This window comes from Astyanax mexicanus, chromosome 3 (genome assembly GCF_023375975.1).
Source record: "Astyanax mexicanus isolate ESR-SI-001 chromosome 3, AstMex3_surface, whole genome shotgun sequence".
NCBI lineage: Eukaryota > Metazoa > Chordata > Actinopteri > Characiformes > Acestrorhamphidae > Astyanax > Astyanax mexicanus.
The window spans coordinates 20,432,883-20,449,967 of record NC_064410.1 but is presented as its reverse complement, the minus strand read 5'-3'; the positions used below and the strand labels follow the sequence as shown (position 1 = coordinate 20,449,967).

Sequence of the window (17,085 nt, the reverse complement as noted above, 5' to 3'; positions counted from 1 at the left end):
ACTCCTTCTTCTTGGTTGCACAAAATTATAATGTTACAACAAACCATGCCTATTATTTCAAACTGTTGTATTATTTCTGCCATGTAAATTTAGTGTACATATTTCAACACATATATACACACAATACATATTCAGTACATTTATAATACTACACATTGTTGTTTCATGTCATTGGCCACATGCTCACTTAAATAAAAAATAACTAAATCTTGCCAACTTCAATAAATAACTTATTTCGGTCTCAGCTGAGCTTAAATTGTTCCTCTAAAATTATTTTTTATCTTAAAAAAAAAAAAAAGCTGCAAACTTTGTTTAAGACTGGAGGTAACTTTTTATGGAGCAGGGATTCTTTCCTGGATGGAAGCATCTCAGTCTATTTCAACAAAAATCCTGCTAGACTGCAGACAGTGAGACTGGTGTCCCAGCAGCTTCCAGTTAATGGAAGGCTTGTGCCTTGCTGGTTCTTCGGTTGTACCTGACCATCCAAACCAATCTCTTCTAAGCTGAGAATGACAGTTTGGTGTGTTCCACACTTTGCCAAAGAGGCTACACTTCCCATTAACTTGTCCTGAACAGGAACTAGTATTGTGTCCCATGACTTCTGTCATATCCAATAGAGAACCCCTAAGAACTGGTGTGTATGTGTGTGTGTGTATGTGTGGGGACTCCTGCACTGAATGTGGATGTGACAATTCTAGCTAGATGCCTCTGATTAATAATCTTTGCAACCCACTGCACTGTCCACTGTGAGTGATAATGTCTTCTATGACATATTGCCATATTACACATGTGGATGCATATTGTGGATTGAGGAGTGTTAAATGGCCTCAAAACTTGGGAGACAGATCGTCTCATCCTTTTGCATCCACCACCAGGCATTGCTCAAACTCCCATAAGTCACATCACCTTGGTCCTTCTGACTGTATTGTGTGTTACGGTCAATTTATATTTTTTTCAATCAGTTTCTTTTTGTGGCCACAGAGAATCTATCAACTGTAGTCAATCATAATCACTAGGAGGAATTTTATAGGCCTTGGTCTGTGTATTTGGAACTTTCAGCAATAATTATTTAAGAATCTGAGTGTATATTTTTGACACTGTATGAAAAGTTTTGACCCAGTTATAATGATTATTATATTTTTCTTTTTACTAAAGATGTTGTACACTTTTTCTAAACCAGAAAAAAGAACAGTGTAAAGGAGTCACTGAAAGCTCAATGGTATTCATATTCATGAACTGTAGCATATACCATGTACAAAATTAATACTTGTATTAACAAATACTGTCCTGGAACATCAGTCTTTTTTAAAGATATCAACTAATTTTTCCCTGAATTTCAGTCTAAAATTCCCTCAATAATATGTAAAAGTGAAAATGTGAAAAAACACGATTGCAGCTTTTTTTTTTTTTTATTTAAAGTCCATTGAGTTTGCTTTTAATGATTTACAGTATGGGAAAATATGCTACTTCTGCATTGTACATCAATATAAGTAGCTAAATTTTCTACACACAGCAATATTTACATTTAAAAAAAATGTGATGCCCTTCAAAGATAAGTAGGAGAAAATGTTTAAGTGCCAATACTTAAGAAAATAAATAATTCCTCACTATTTTCATTTCAACACACATAGGAACCAGGCTTCCCACTCACTAACCAGCTGGCACTGGCGCCCACGCTTTGCTGTAGGGGGTGGATAGGTGTGGGACCATATGAGATCCTGCTGGCAAGCCAAGTCCTTGCCAACAGTGCATTCCAGACCAGTTATACTGTGAGTTTGGATTTGACTGATTATTCATGGTGTTAGCAGCCCTACAAACTAGACAGAACTAAATATGATATATTTACATTAGACATTTACAGTACACTATCATTACTAAATAAATAATGAAATAAAGGTAACTGCAATTATTTTATTTTACATATACTCTATGAGAGAGATATTTTCAGTTTCCGCATTTTTGAGGAAGTGGGATACAAAGGTTTGAGCACAACATGTCAGTGTTTCTTTTGTTACTGTGAATAGTTAAATATGTTAAGAAGATACACTGATCTCCAAATGACATATTTTGGCAAGAAAAAATGTATAATTTCTTTATGATTTTACACTGAACAACAAAAATGAAGGGAGAGCAATGCAAAAGTTTGGGCACCCCATCAAATGTCAAAAATTCCTAAGACTTTGTGATTCAATGCAGATTTTAAAGCTTCATAAAAACTTTGACTCCTCAAATCTCATCCCAACAATTAGTAGCAACAATTTCCCTAAACACCTGCCCCTTACTTTGCAAACGGATTCCCACAAGGCAGTAGGGGTATCATGATATTTCATGGTATTGTTGCTACTCTTGCCGATATGACAAAATATTAAATAAATTAAATTATATTTTAAGAATACACTACTACAACAAAATAAAAATGTAATTATATTATTGCATATAATATAATATGGCACATCCCTAATTGAGATATTAAAAAACACAGATTGTAAAAGAAGTCAATGATCCAGAATGTCATGATACTTATAATGCACTTTAAATATCTCAATATATCCAGGATTAAAGTAAAGTAAGTGATACTGGACAGATATAATCTGTCTCTAGTAGATATATATAATGGGAAATGAGAACAGTGTGAATTCCCCGTTCTTAAAAATAGAAAAAAGTAGTACTCTCGTGATAAATAGGGGTGGCTGATATTTCAGGGTGTAGTATCATTCATGATATTAAAGAACTTTGGCAATATTATTGCGTGCTATACGATATGACGCACCTATACAAGACAGGAGAAAGCTATTAGAAGACAGCAACAACAACAAAAAAAACTCTTTTTTGTAAAGAGCAGCATTAATGGTTGAATTTTTCACAAGTCTTATAGGTCCTGAAGCAGCGAAACAGCCCCAGCTCATCACACTACCACCACCATGTTTTACTGTAGATATGATGTTCTGTTTCTGAAATGTGGTGTTACCTTTACACCAGATGTAATGGGACACACACCTTCCAAAATGTTTAATTTTTGTCTTGTCCGTGCACAGATTATTTTCTCATAAGTCTTGGGGATCATCAAGGTGTTTTCTGGCAAAATTAAGACGAGTCTTTATGTTCTTTTTGCTCAGCAGTGGTTTTCATCTAGGAACGCTGCCATGTAGGCCATTTTTGCCCAGTCTCTTTCTGATGGTGGAGTCATAAACCCTGATCTTAACTGAGGCAAGTGAGGCCTGCAGTTCTTAGGATGTTGTTGTGGGGTCTTTTGTGACCTCTTGGATAAGTCGTTGCTGCACTCTTGGGGCAATTTTGGTCAGCCAGACAATTCTGGGAAGGTTCACCACTGGTCCACGTTTTCACCATTTGTGGATAATGGCTCTCACTGTGGTTCTATGGAGTCTCAAAATTTTAGAAATGGCTTTATAACCTTTTCCAGACTGATAGATCTCAATTACCTTCTTTCTCATTTGTTCCTGAATTTCTTTGGATATTTACATGATTTCTAGCTTTTGAGTATCTTTTGGTGGACTTCGCTTTGTCAGGCAGGTCTTATTTAAGTGATTTCTTGATTGAGAACAGGTGTGACAGTAATCAGGCCTGGGTGTGGTTAGAGAAACCACACATAAAACCACAGTTTAGTTATGTTTTAACTGGAGTGGCAAACACATTTTCACACAGGGCCATGTAGGTTTGTATTTTTTTTGCACTTGATAATAACCCTAATTTAAAAGCTGCATTTTGTGTTTACTTATGTTGTCTTTGACTAATATTTACATTTGTTTGATAATCTGAAACATTTAAGAGTGAGGAAAATGCAAAAAAGGACTCGAACACTTTTACGCATCCCTGTATATTGGAAGAAAATAATGTTTTGTGGTTTTGTGACACTGATAAATTGTGTAGGGTAAAAACCATAACCACAAGTTCAAGTTGTGTAGTGTGAAGGGTACAACAGGGAACTGTGTACATAGCATTAATAGCCACTAAAAGCATGAAAAAACTGTTATACTTGCTAAAAGTGGTGTTATTAAGTACTGATTATGTAGGGTCTACACTTTGCTGTTTTTAGCTCTTCTTATTATTTTGAAAGTATAAAATATCACAAATATAAAGGGCATATTATTATGACTTTGGCTAACCAGGGGTGATGCCATTGTATATAAATGATTATACATTCTGGAAAATATGTACAAAATACTTTTTTTTTTAACTGATAAGGGAAATATTTTTTATTCTGAAAACAATAATACATTGTATTGTGACAAATGCATTAAAAATTGTTAACCATGTCTTCAATAATATTATTTTATAGTAAATAATACTCTCAAGAATAATCTGTCCAAAAGGAAAATTATAAAAAAAAAATATATATATATATATATATATAAAATAATGGTAGCTAGACTGTGAGCAGATTTTTGAAGCTCTGTGACGGTGTAGAAAATGCCCAGCTTCATGTGTGCTTGCAGTACAGTACAGTATTTGAATTGCACTGCTAAAGAGAGATTGATGTGTATTTAAGAGACGCTATATTTGCACAGGTGGAATGTTGGAAGCAGAACAGAAGGTGAGACTGTTCTTCACACATGTTCTTGATTAGGAGACTGAAATATCACCTGACTCTAAACGTGTTAAGAAGTCTTGTGGTGGAGAGCATATGAAAATCTCCACAGGTAACCAGCTCAGCGCAAAGCGTTCAGGCTAAATATCTGATTGTTCAGGGAGGTTTCACGCTCATACTTCATTTTTATGAACTCAGAAGTTTTTATAACCGTCATAACAATGATTGAGGGAACTGATTTAGTGTGAGGAGCCATAAGAGAAAAACAGCTAACAGATAAATTAAAGACAGTTTTAACCCTTTAAATAGCAGTCTATACTGTTTAAGATGCTATGGAAAGTCTGTATGCAGCACAAAAACATAATATGCTAAATCTGTATCTGCAACTACAACAATCCCTTTTTAACTACAAAGCAAAAATGGGGATTTCAAACCATTTTTTGTTAAAACTGCTGTATAGCTTCTAGCTAAAGCAAGCAGCTAATAACACCCATCAGAGCCTTAAATGAGGTTTTTTTTTTCATTTAGTTCGGTCTGCCAGTAAATCAAAAACTTGCAAAGTACATCTGGAAATTGCAAAATATAATTTGTAAAAATAAAAACACTTATTGTATTTACTTTCATTTGATACATACTTTCATAAATTACTGCTGTTTTTTTAAAGATAAATTAAAGTGTAAATTAAGGCCTTTGTTAAATAAAAGAATAGAAAATACCTAAAGATAAATTAAGGCCTTTATGAATAAATTAATTTAATACATTTAAAGATAACTTTACTTATTAAATAAACCAATGTAATATATTTTAAGATGAGTTAAGGTATTTTTAAAAGATAAACTAATTAAAGACATTTTAAGATTTGTTAAAAAAATGTTGATAAACCAATGTAACATATTTTAAGATGAGTTAAGGTTTTTTGTTTAAGAGAAAGCAATTTAAGACATTTTAAGATGAGTTAGGGCTTTTTTTTTAAGATAGCCGTAGATGTGTTAAAACCTTTTTATATAGATAAACCAATGAAATATAGTTTAAGATTAGTTAAGGATTTTTTTAAAGATTAAGCCATTTCAGACATTTTAAGATGAGTAAAGGCTTATTAAAAGATAAACCAATTTAAGACATTATAAGATGAACTAAGGCTTATTTTTAAAGATAATTCAATTTAATACTGTTTAGGATGAGTTAAGGATATTTTTTTAAACATAGAGCAAATCAAGACTGTTAAAGATGAGTTAAGTTTTTTTTTTTATAAACCATTTTAAGACATTATAAGATGAGTTAATGCTTATTTTTAAAGACAAATTAATTCAAGACATTTTAAGATAAATAACTGTCTTTTTATTATATATTTTTTATTTAAATTATTTATTTTATTTGTATTATAACTGATATTATTATAATAAATTTGTTAGATTTTAGAGGTGTTAAGGATCCGGGGCCTTCCTGCAGTCAGTCAGCAGTATCTGAGCTGAGGCACCTGTGTGCATTTTCTAACAAGGTCAAGGTCAATGTTTACCTCATCTCCATTTATACAGAGAGGGACTGATCAGAACTGCGGTGTGAAATGTTTGGCTGCAAGTATTAATAGAAAATAATTAGCTTTAATTAAAAATGGAAAAATTACATAAAGAAATTGTCTTTCATCCAGTTGAAAATCCAAAATCTGTTGTTTAAATGCTTTTCAGAAATCTCGTCAATCTCCCTCTCTCTTTCACTAATGGGCACCCAGTGGTTGTTCCTATGGCAACGGCCCTAAACCATGCGGCGGCAGATGGAAGCGGAGCTGGAGGGCTAAATTTATCTCCCAGTATCCTCACCGACTACAGAGAGAGAGAGAGAGCGAGAGAGAGAGTGAGAGTGTACCCCCCCTAAACACACACTCGCGCCCCCTCAATCCCGCACTCCCTCAGTCCTCATCTTCCCGGACAGAAAATGACGGACAGACAAAAATCAATACACATCTTTCATTCTTCCTCCAAAACGCTGCTCATACCTGGAGGAAAACTGAGAGGTGGAAGCTCTGAGTAAAAACCAGGGCAGAAAAAACACAGAAACAACTATCACATTTTTACAGCTCAGTTTTAGCTGATAAAAAGCTTTGTGGAAATAACATTAGCCTGAATTCATAGACACAGATGTGAATTATGGGTTGCAAAGTACTATTTTCAGTATTGGACATAACACCTACACTGACTTTAAAAGGATTTATTTCTCAACTAGTGTTGAAAACTAAATCACAACATTTTTAAGGTACAAAATGCATTATTTGCTAAATTAAACTAATCGAATAAACTAATCCAAACTAATGTCACTGCCAAACCCAAAAACAAACAATCACATAGAAATTAATTAAATAACTAAATAATTCATTTTTGAGCTACAACACCATTTTTAAAAATTCCATTCTAATCAAATGGCTGTAAGTGCCTATGTAGCCTTCCCTTGATGTCTTTTTCCAAAACGAACAGTATGTTCATAATTACTATAAAATTCACTCTAAGCTAATTGTTCTAATGGCACTTGGAGGCTTTCCGTAATGTCATTCCCAAAAACAATTTGCCCCCTCAAAAATTATTTTTGAGCTACAACATACAGGGAAAATGATGAGTTTCCAATGATACCACTGCTAAAAAAATATAACCAAAATTATATTTTTTTTGATTTACAGCATACATAGTTTTTTTTTTATTCCACTCAAAGCAAATGGCTGTAAAGTTCCTTTGATGCAATTTCCAAAAAAAAAAAACATAATTCTTATAAGATTCTGCTCTAAGCCAATTGTACTAAGGGCACTCTTAATGGCTTCTCTTAATGTCATCCCCAAATACAATTAGCCAAATTTTTGAGCTACAACACTTGTAAGTTTCAAGTGACGTCATCCCCAATAACATTTTATTAAAGAAAATAGTCTATGACATAGAACAAAGTTTTATAATATTAGTTTAAACCAATGGTTATTGTAAGGGCACTTTCAATTCTCTCTGATGTCATCCCTTATAAACAATTAGCCAAATATTTATTACTATTTTCGAACTACAACATATATATATATATTTGCAAAAACAATTTGCAAAACTTAATTTTGTTTTTCAATTAAATTACATCAACATTTTACGACATACATATGTGTTTTAAAATTCTGCTCTAACCAAAAGTCTCAAAAGGCACTTTCAGACTTACAACATACATACATACATCTTTTCCCACCAAATTACACTATAAGCAAATGGCTCTAAAGAGTATGGTTCCCTCGATGTCATCACTCAAGTCAATTTGCCAAAAAAAAAAAATACATTAAGTAAAAGTCTCTAAGGACAATTTTAAGCTTCCCTTGATATCATCATCAAAAACAATTTGCAAAAAAAGAAATAATCTACAACATACATTTTTATATTCAATTCCACTCTAATCAAATGGCTCTAAGGGCACGTTTAAGTATGGATTGGCAAAATGCATATTTTTAATAAAATTCAGCTCTAAGCAAATGCCTCCAAAGGCACTTATATACTTCCCCTGATGTCATCTCCAAGAGCAGTTTAAAACACCATACATCCTTTTTATAAAATTCCATTATAAGCAAATGTCTTTAGCTCCACTTGTAAACCTTCCCTCATCTCTTGTCCCCAAAAATAAAAAAGGGCACAGCATGAACTAGTAATGATTAAAATTTTCAGCTACAACATATCAGCGTATTCCACTGAAAAACAAGTATCTCTAAAACAGCAACTCGAGATAAGACCTACTTGACTTTCAACGGAAGTCAATGTAAAATAGCTTATTTCAGGTCATTTTGACACAGTTTACAAGACAGTTTGGGTGTTCAAATTATGTAATAAACTAAAAATCGTCAAAAATGAACAAAAACAGCGACAATGTGGTGAAAAGATTTTATAAAATTCCATTTAAAGCAAGTGGCTCTTGTGAGGACACTTGTACACTTTCATTGATATCATTCCCAAAACAATTTGTCAAATGATAAATAAAAATGAACATCAATGATCTGCACCTATTACATCTATAACCTATTTTTTATTATTACTAATATAAAATTTTACTCTGAGCAAATGGCTCTTGAAAGGGCAGTTGTAAGTTTCCCCTGATGTCATTCCCAACAAGAAAGAAAGAGCACTGAGTGTCCTGCACTGCAGACAGCCTCACTCTTTCTTTCTCTTTCTCTCGTTCTCTCTTTCTCTGTTCCCCTCCTGCTCCGCTAGCTGATCATGGATGCAGCATTAACAAGGCATTGACTCGTTTAGGTATAGCTTCATCAGCAGTGTGCCGGTGGCCATCTCCTGGGATGTGAAACCCCAGTGCTGACATTAAACAGCAGGCGCATACGCACATCACGCGCGCAATGGACAATCCCCTAACCACCCCAACCACCCCCCCACCTTCTCCCTCCACCTCCACCCCCCCCCCCCCTCAGCCCGCTGCCACTGCCCGCATCGATCCACCCCGGGTTTCATTCACAGAGCTGTAGCGTGGAGGAGAGCATGCATGGAGCGTACAACAAGCCGAGTGGACAGTCAGCCCATTCATCGTTTTCCTGTCAGCTCCCTCTCCGAGCGAGCGTCCGGCGGGTACTGCTCGCTCTGCGCCACGCAGGCAGAAAAATCACAGCCTTTGCGGGTACACGCTGTACCGCCACCGACACAAAGCCTATCATGACTCGCGAGCAGAAGCAGCAGCACAAACGAGCACAATATCTTTACAGTGCAAGCAGTCGGTTCATTCATAACGAGCAACGGTGCGCAGAAACGCCAGCCAGCTAGCCGCCACTGGATCTGTCTCAGAAGCGTCTGGCTTCACCAGGTGGAACCAGGTGCGACAAAAATGAAAAGAAGCCTGGCAAACAAGGCACTGAATGTAATAAAATCAATGGCTTTACCTGAGAACAGCGGGTCTCCTCTCCTCTAATATCTGAGATCGGTCAGGCTTTGAGTGAGCTTGAGAGCGAATGAGTCACAGAAGGAGAGAAAGGGAGAGTGAGTGTAAAAGAGAGATAGATAGATAGAGAGAGGGAGACGCTGAGGTAGAGAGGGAGAGAGTGAGAAAATGTATGAATGAGCTAGTGCAGTGACTGTGAGGCGGAGGGGAGGCGAGGTTTCTATCCGTGTACAGTGAGCTCACAGGTGACGACGGGGTACGCTGCCATTTATGAACAGGTTCTTCTCCTCTCAGCTCGCCCCTGTTCCATATTCCCTATCCCTCTTTCCTCGATAGATTTTACAACAATGACAAGGTGCAGCATTTTTTCGATTGATCATAAAGAAGTGTTGCCTAAGGCGAAGGCTTGGGAACGCCCACACCTGTGTAGGAGCTGAGGGGTTATGTTGGGTAATGCAGTTTTATGTTGTGAAGCCCAATTTATGCTTCTACGTCAAATCTACGCCATAGCCTACGCGCACCCTTTATGTAGCTGTATGCCCTACGGCGATGCCTGGCGTTCACCTTCCCAGAGATTTAACTATGCATCACAGCAATGCAGACAGCAGCAGCTGTGATTGGTCCTTCTCGCCTACACATACAATGGCTCGTAAAAAGAATTCCTACTCCTTGAGGTTTTTCACATTTGGTCACTTTACAAGCACAAACTTAAATGTATTTTGCTGAGATTTTAAGCGTTCAATCAACAGAAAGTAGCAGAAAGCTGTGAAACGGAATGAAATTGATACATGGTTTTGTAGTCTAGTGACTGAGATTTTTTTTTTTGTTTCTTGGCAAAACAGCCTAAGGTCAGTCATTGATTGGATGGAGAGCGTCTGTGAACAGCAATTTTCATGTCTTGCCATAGAACTCAATGGGATTTATGTCAGGACTTTCATTGGGCCATTCAAACACATAAATATTCTTTGATCTAAATCATTCCACTGCACTGTAGCTCTGGCTGTATTCTTAGGGTCATTGTCTTGCTGGAAGGTGAATCTCCTTCCCAATCTCAAGTCTTTTGCAGCCTCCAACAGTTTCTCTTCCAAGATTGCCCTGTATTTAGTTCCACCCATCTTCCCATCAACTCATCGACCAGCTTCCCTGTTCCTACTAAATAAAAGCATCCCCGCTGCATAATGCTGCCACCACCATGTTTCACAGTGGGCGATTACTGTGTTCAGGGAAATAAGCTGGATATTTCTGCTACACATTGCACTTTGCATTTAGGTCAAAAAGGTAAACTGTGATCTATATTAAACACAGCACCTTCTGGGCGCCGAGTGGTCCAGCGGTCTAAAGCGCTGCCACTATGAGCAGGAGGTCGCCGGTTCGAACCCCAGCTCATGCAGCTTTGCCATCAAGCTGCCGGCGTCAGAGGGAGCAAAATTGGCCCTGCTCCCTCTGGGTGGGTAGATGGCGCTCTCTCCCCACATCACTCCTACGGGGATGTCTGCAGCACAGGGCGTCTGTGAGCTGATGTACTGGAGCCGAGCCGCTGCGCTTTCCTCCAAGCGCGCTGGCTGCTCGGTAATGCTGCATCAGCAGCAGCTCGAAAAGAAGCGGTGGCTGACTTCACATGTATCGGAGGAAGCATGTGCTAGTCTTCACCCTCCTGGTGTGTTGAGGTATCACTAGTGATAGGGGGAGTCCTAATGAATGGGTTGGGTAATTGGCCGTGTAAATTGGGGAGAAAATGGGAAAAAATTAGAAATAAAATTATAAAAAAAAAAAAAAAAAAAAAAAAAACACAGCACCTTCCTACATGTGTTTATTTTGACACTGCACGGCTTGTGTCAAACTGCAAACAGCACTTCTTTTGACTTTTTCAACCATGGTTTTCTTTTTGCCTGACTTATAGTTAGTCCTGCTGACAGATTCTCCCACCTAAGCTGTGGATTTCTGCAGCACCTCCAAAGTGACAATGGGTCTTTTGGCTGCTTCGCTGGCTGATGCTCTTCTTGCTCTGTCAGTTTGGATGGACGGAAATATTTTGGTAAACCTGCAGTTGTAGAATACTTTTTCCATTTTTGGATGATGGATTGAACAGTGCTCCTTGGGATGCTCGAGGCTTGGGATAATTCACCTGTCTGTTGAAGCACTTGGTCGTCATTATGCTGTTTGTTCACTAGTGTTCTCCAACAAACCACTAAGACCACTAAGTTTATTTTTATACTGAGATTAAATTACAGACAGCTGTACTCTATTAGCCAATTAAGTGACATCTTAAGGCAATTCATTTACACTGGATTTTATTTAGGGATTCAGAGTAAAGGGGGCTGAATACCTTTATGAATCACGTCAATATTTTCAGATTATACAAAAATGAACATTTGCAGAAGCATAGACCATTGCACAAGGAATTCTGCAGAAGCATACAGCAAGCCGATTCTGAAGTTGTGCTGGAATTTAACATTTCTCAATCCACAGTGTCACGTTTGAATCTGAAATGTGTCACTGAAGGCCTTACCACCCTTATTGGACAGTGCAGTGACTGTACAGTAATGATCATGACCGGTGGCATTTGGTTGGAATCGTCCACACGGACAGACAAGCAAATCGCATCCACATTCAAGGCAAGATGGCCCACACATATATCTACACAAAAGTCATAATACTATCGACCAGTTCCTATCCCATGACATTTGGCATGTCAGTGAGTTTGTTTAGTATTTGGTATTTGGTATATCTAAATATGCAATGTCTAAATACTGTACTGGAGAAACTCAGTTCCAACACTATTATACAGAGAAAGATTTTGTAAACTGCTTCCATTTTTTTTTTCAAAGTTCTCAGTTAGTGGTAGGATGGTAAGAATCAGGTCGTTGGTGGGGAAAAAGAGGGTTACTCCAGTCAGAACGGCTCGGAAGACTTCCACACTTCACTCCTGGTCTCCAGTCACACTGAAGCTACTCAGCTAGCTGACATCACTCGCCTCATCAATGCCTAATATTATAGACATTACCACCCATAGTGGACAGGACATTGAGTTTTGGCTTGAATTGCCCATGCAAACACACAAAGAAAAAAATTCTGGCAGAAATCACATTCAGAAACAATGCAGGAGACGCCACACACAAACACATGTGCTGCTGGTCAGTGAGACATTCTTTAGGTTTCATTGGTCGTAGCAAAAGTCTTTGTTAAACAATATGATCTGAACATACAGTCTGTACACAATACCATTCAAAATTCTGTGTTTTTTCAATATCACAATTCCAATTTTTGTTTACAATTATTATTCAATGTTCTGCACTGTAGATTCATACTAAAGTCATCCAAACTATGAAGAAAAACAAACTATTATAAAATTATTTAGTAAAAACTATGTAGTTTGAGAACATTAGTTGTTAAGTCAATACAAAATAATTCAAGAGCTTTAAAATTATTAAATAAGTGCAGTTGAAAAGACCACAAAAAAACGTTATGATGAAACTGGCTCTCATCAGGACGGAACCAGAAAAGGAAGATCAAGAGTTTCCTCTTTTACACAAAATAAGTTTCATCAGAGTTTCCAGCCTCAGAAACTGCAAGTTTCACCAGCAAGTATCACCAGCACCCCAGATAAGAGCCACCTAAATGCTTCACAGAGTATTTTAAGTTACTACATGATTCCTTATGTGTTCCTTCATAGTCTGGATGACTTCAGTATTCATTTACAATGTAGAAAAAAATAAAAATAAAAACATACAATAAAAAGGTGTGTCCAAACGTTTTACTGGTACTGTATGTTTCAGAGTCCACAGTCAACACAAAAGGTTTGAAAACTATTTTTTCACACAATATTTACAGAAAAAAAAATATTTTCCTTAAATGGCCTGGTTGTATACTGACTAATTTCATGGCCTTTGTGGTCACAGAATTTTAAGTTTAAGGTACTATGATTAATCTACTTTATTGTAAAAAAAAAAATGGATTTCTAAAACATCTGACTGGTAGTATGTCATGGTTTTATTATTTAAATATGGTGAACTTTCTAAGAACATGTGTCTACAAAGTGTCAGCTCCAGGTGAAGAGCAAATAACCAGTCTGCATTTTGCCCTCTATTTATACTCCAGCCTTAAACTGACAGGAGACACAGCCTACAACAGTGAGGCTCGTTTTTAGAAGGTAACAATGGGGTTTTAAATGTTAAGTGTAGGGCTACTTTACAATGGGCAGTAAAAGCTTGTGAGCTCCGGAGTGCAGCAACTGTGTAATCGTTGGCCTTAAGGGCTGAGAGATCACAGGTTCAATTCTGGGTGATGCCACAGCCATTTGTTGCAAGAAGTCGAATAGAGAATAATCGGTAAGATGGCTCACCTCTCCATCCATCACTCACATAATGTAACAAAATAATAATGTTGAACAGATAATGTTCTCCTCATCCAAGTGTTCTATTTAAATATATTACATTACAGGCTGCACAAAATGATTTGGTAGCAATTCATGGAATTGTCATTGCCTGTGCTTGCATGAGCCAAGTAATACATTATCATGCAAATATCTGCAGTTTACTGCAAGTGACAAGCCCTGAAAACAATTTCAAAAATTAAAATGTTCAGTGATATGTACAAAGAAATTGTTCAACTGGTGGCACAGTCAAATAAATTAAAGTAATTAACGTAGCTAAAGGGGCACCGAGTGGTCTAAAGCACTGCCACTATGATTGGGAGATCGCTGGTTCGAATCCTAGTCATGTAGCTTGCCATCAGCTGCCGTAGCCCTGAGAGAGAACAATTGGCCTTGCTCTCACTGGGTGGGTAGATGGCGCGATTTCCCCTCATCACTCCTAGGGTGATGTTGATCAGCACAAGGTGTCTGTAAGCTGAAGTATCGAAATCGAGTCGCTGCGCTTTTCTCCGAACAGTCCACTATCTTGCTTAACAAATTAGAAAATTGCAAAATGTAATGCACAAAAATAAAACAAAATTTTAAATGCTACCTTTTTTACCTTTGTGGTAAAAGAAAATTTAAGATACACAAATGTGTCAGTTTACTTTAATAAATCACATTTTAAGCATATGCAGATACATGTCGTTTAATGCAATCAACACTTTAAACTATGTGCAGAATGGTCATATTCTGGTCTGGTCTGGTCTTGTTACCAGAATCTTTAAGTAGTTGTGGTACTTATCATGGTACAAGGTCAGATATTACAAGATCTTTCACCAGCAGAATCGCACAAGACATTTTTTCACAAAAATCACATGTGGTGATGATGTGATGACATACACGAGACACTTCTTTCCTCCAGAATGGATTAGGGTTGGGCGGTATTGAAGTTTTTCATACCGTCATACCGTCGTCAGATTATATGGCGGTATACGGTATTACCGGCGGTGGGGGGGGGGGGGGGTATTATTAAAATATATAAAATATTATTTTATTTTTGTACCTGTGTGTTTTGATATTTTAGAATTCATTAGATTATATTTCCTTTAGCATTTTGAGCTATTTCATATCTATTTTACTGTTTTTATTAAATGCTGCAGAGCTTTATACGCGCCGATGACTTTTTTTATGTATATTATTTTATTTTTGTACCTGTGTGTAGACTATTTCTTTTTTGTTATTTTAGAATTCGTTAGATTATATTTCTTTTACCATTTTGAACTAAGTTCAGTTAGTTATTTTCCTATTTTATATCTATTAATCTGTTTTTATTAAATGCTGCGGAGCTTTAAACGCGCGGATGAGCTCGCGTTCAGTCTCGCGTTCACGCTCGGGTTCAGTCTCGGGTTCACGCTCGGGTTCAGTCTCGGGTTCAGTCTCGGGTTCAGTCTCGGGTTCAGTCTCGGGTTCAGTCTCGGGTTCAGTCTCGGGTTCACGCTCGGGTTCAGTCTCGGGTTCAGTCTCGGGTTCAGTCTCGGGTTCAGTCTCGGGTTCAGTCTCGGGTTCACGCTCGGGTTCAGGCAGACAATCTAAACTCTAGTATGCAGAACTACATTATTATTGTTATTAATTTCCCATTCTTTTAAATAGCAGGATACTTTGATTTTTATTTTTCAGCCCAGACGAGACCCGGCCCGAGGAATGTAATGGAAAATCTCGGGTCAGTCCAGGCTCCAGGAAATAGTCATCTGTTTTTTAATACTATTTTTATTTTATATAAAGCTACGGCCTGATAATCACCATATAACAAAGTATTACTGTTAACGAAAACGAACGAAATAACGAAAACTGAAAGTGAAAGTTCCCCTTAACTGAAACTAATAAAAACGGTAATTAAAAGAAAAAAATAAAACGAACTGAAATTACAGATTGAATACCCTAATTTTTGTGTTTGTTAATTTATTTATAAGCGCTGTATCCACTACAGCAGCTTAACAGCGGGTGGTGTTGTGCCGTTTCTGCTCGCGAAGGGGAGCCGGGGTTCAGATGTCGCGCAGCGCCTCGCGGTCCGCGGAATTGCTTATATTTACAGCGCTCCAGCTAGCTGCGAAATAATGACAGAAAACTCTGAGGAAACTGCAGAATTCTGTACGGTATTAGAATATGAGCGTGAGTGACATAAAAAAACTGTTTTGTAGAGAAATAGGATATATATAAGGAAACAGCTGTAACTTTGAGTAACTCACTCTGAACACCCCATGCTGCAGGATAAACTGATAAATCTGATCATTTCGGTGGTTGGTTAGTTGTTAGGGATTTATTGTCACTTCAGCACAAATGTGTCTATTTGTGGCGATAATTTTGGTCAAAATTAGTGAAACCTGTAGAGATTATTGAGTTTTTGCTGTATGATCTCCTCAGTGAGAATCCCCACCCCATAACCAATCAGGGAGCTCCAACTGCTTACCCCTCCTACTGTTCTTTCATTGTGGATGTGCAGAATGTCTTAAACGTCCGTTTTTCAAAGTTCAGGTTTGGCACATCACGTGGTTAATATACCGTCACTATTTTACAATACCGTCACCATATTTAAATACCGTGGTATACCGAAATACCGTCATACCGCCCAACCCTAATTGGGATCAACATTAAATATGTAATTTTGTGTGCTTCTAATTATTTTAAAAACGTTTCACAAAAAGTTCTGGTAAAAGTTAAAAGACACCTTCAGTTTCTGAATCAGTTTCTCTGATTTTGCTATTTATAGGTATATTTTTGAGTAAAATGAACATTGTTGTTTTATTCTATAAACTACAAACAACATTTCGCCCAAATTCCAAATAAAAATATTGTCATTTAGAGCATTTATATGCAGAAAATGAGAAATGGTTGAAATAACATACAAAAAGGCAGAGCTTTCAGACATCAAATAATGCACAACATGCATATTTTAAGAGTTCAGAATTAAATATTTGGTGGAATAACCCTGGTTTTAATTACAGTCTTCATGCATATTGGCATGTTCTCCTCCACCAGTCTTACACACTGCTTTTGGATAACTTTACGCCACTCCTGGTGCAAAAATTCAAGCAGTTCAGCTTGGTTTGATGGGTTGTGATAATCCATCTTTCTCTTGATTATATTCCAGAGTTTTTTTTTTTTGTAAAATCAAAGAAACTCACCCTTTTTAGTGGTCTTTTAATTCTTTTCCAGAAATGTATATTTAGGTTCTCTCTCATCTCTCTCAGTCCAGCTAACAGAGCCATCAGTTCTTGGTTAGTGGCAGGATGGAAAGAAT

General features: G+C 37.0%; 1 protein-coding gene across 2 annotated transcripts in view; it reads right to left on the bottom strand.

Annotated features, from left to right (window-relative positions):
* hivep3a (HIVEP zinc finger 3a) overlaps window positions 1-17,085 on the bottom strand; it is a 65,477-nt gene that overhangs the window by 18,939 nt on the left and 29,453 nt on the right. Inside the window, exon 1 of one of the 2 annotated variants that reach the window (XM_007233588.3) lies at window positions 9,435-9,663. The exons of the other annotated variant lie outside the window; for it this stretch is intronic. The gene's annotated coding sequence lies outside the window, so the exon portion shown is untranslated. Of the gene's footprint in view, window positions 1-9,434; window positions 9,664-17,085 lie in introns of those variants that run through there. 2 annotated transcript variants of the gene reach the window in all.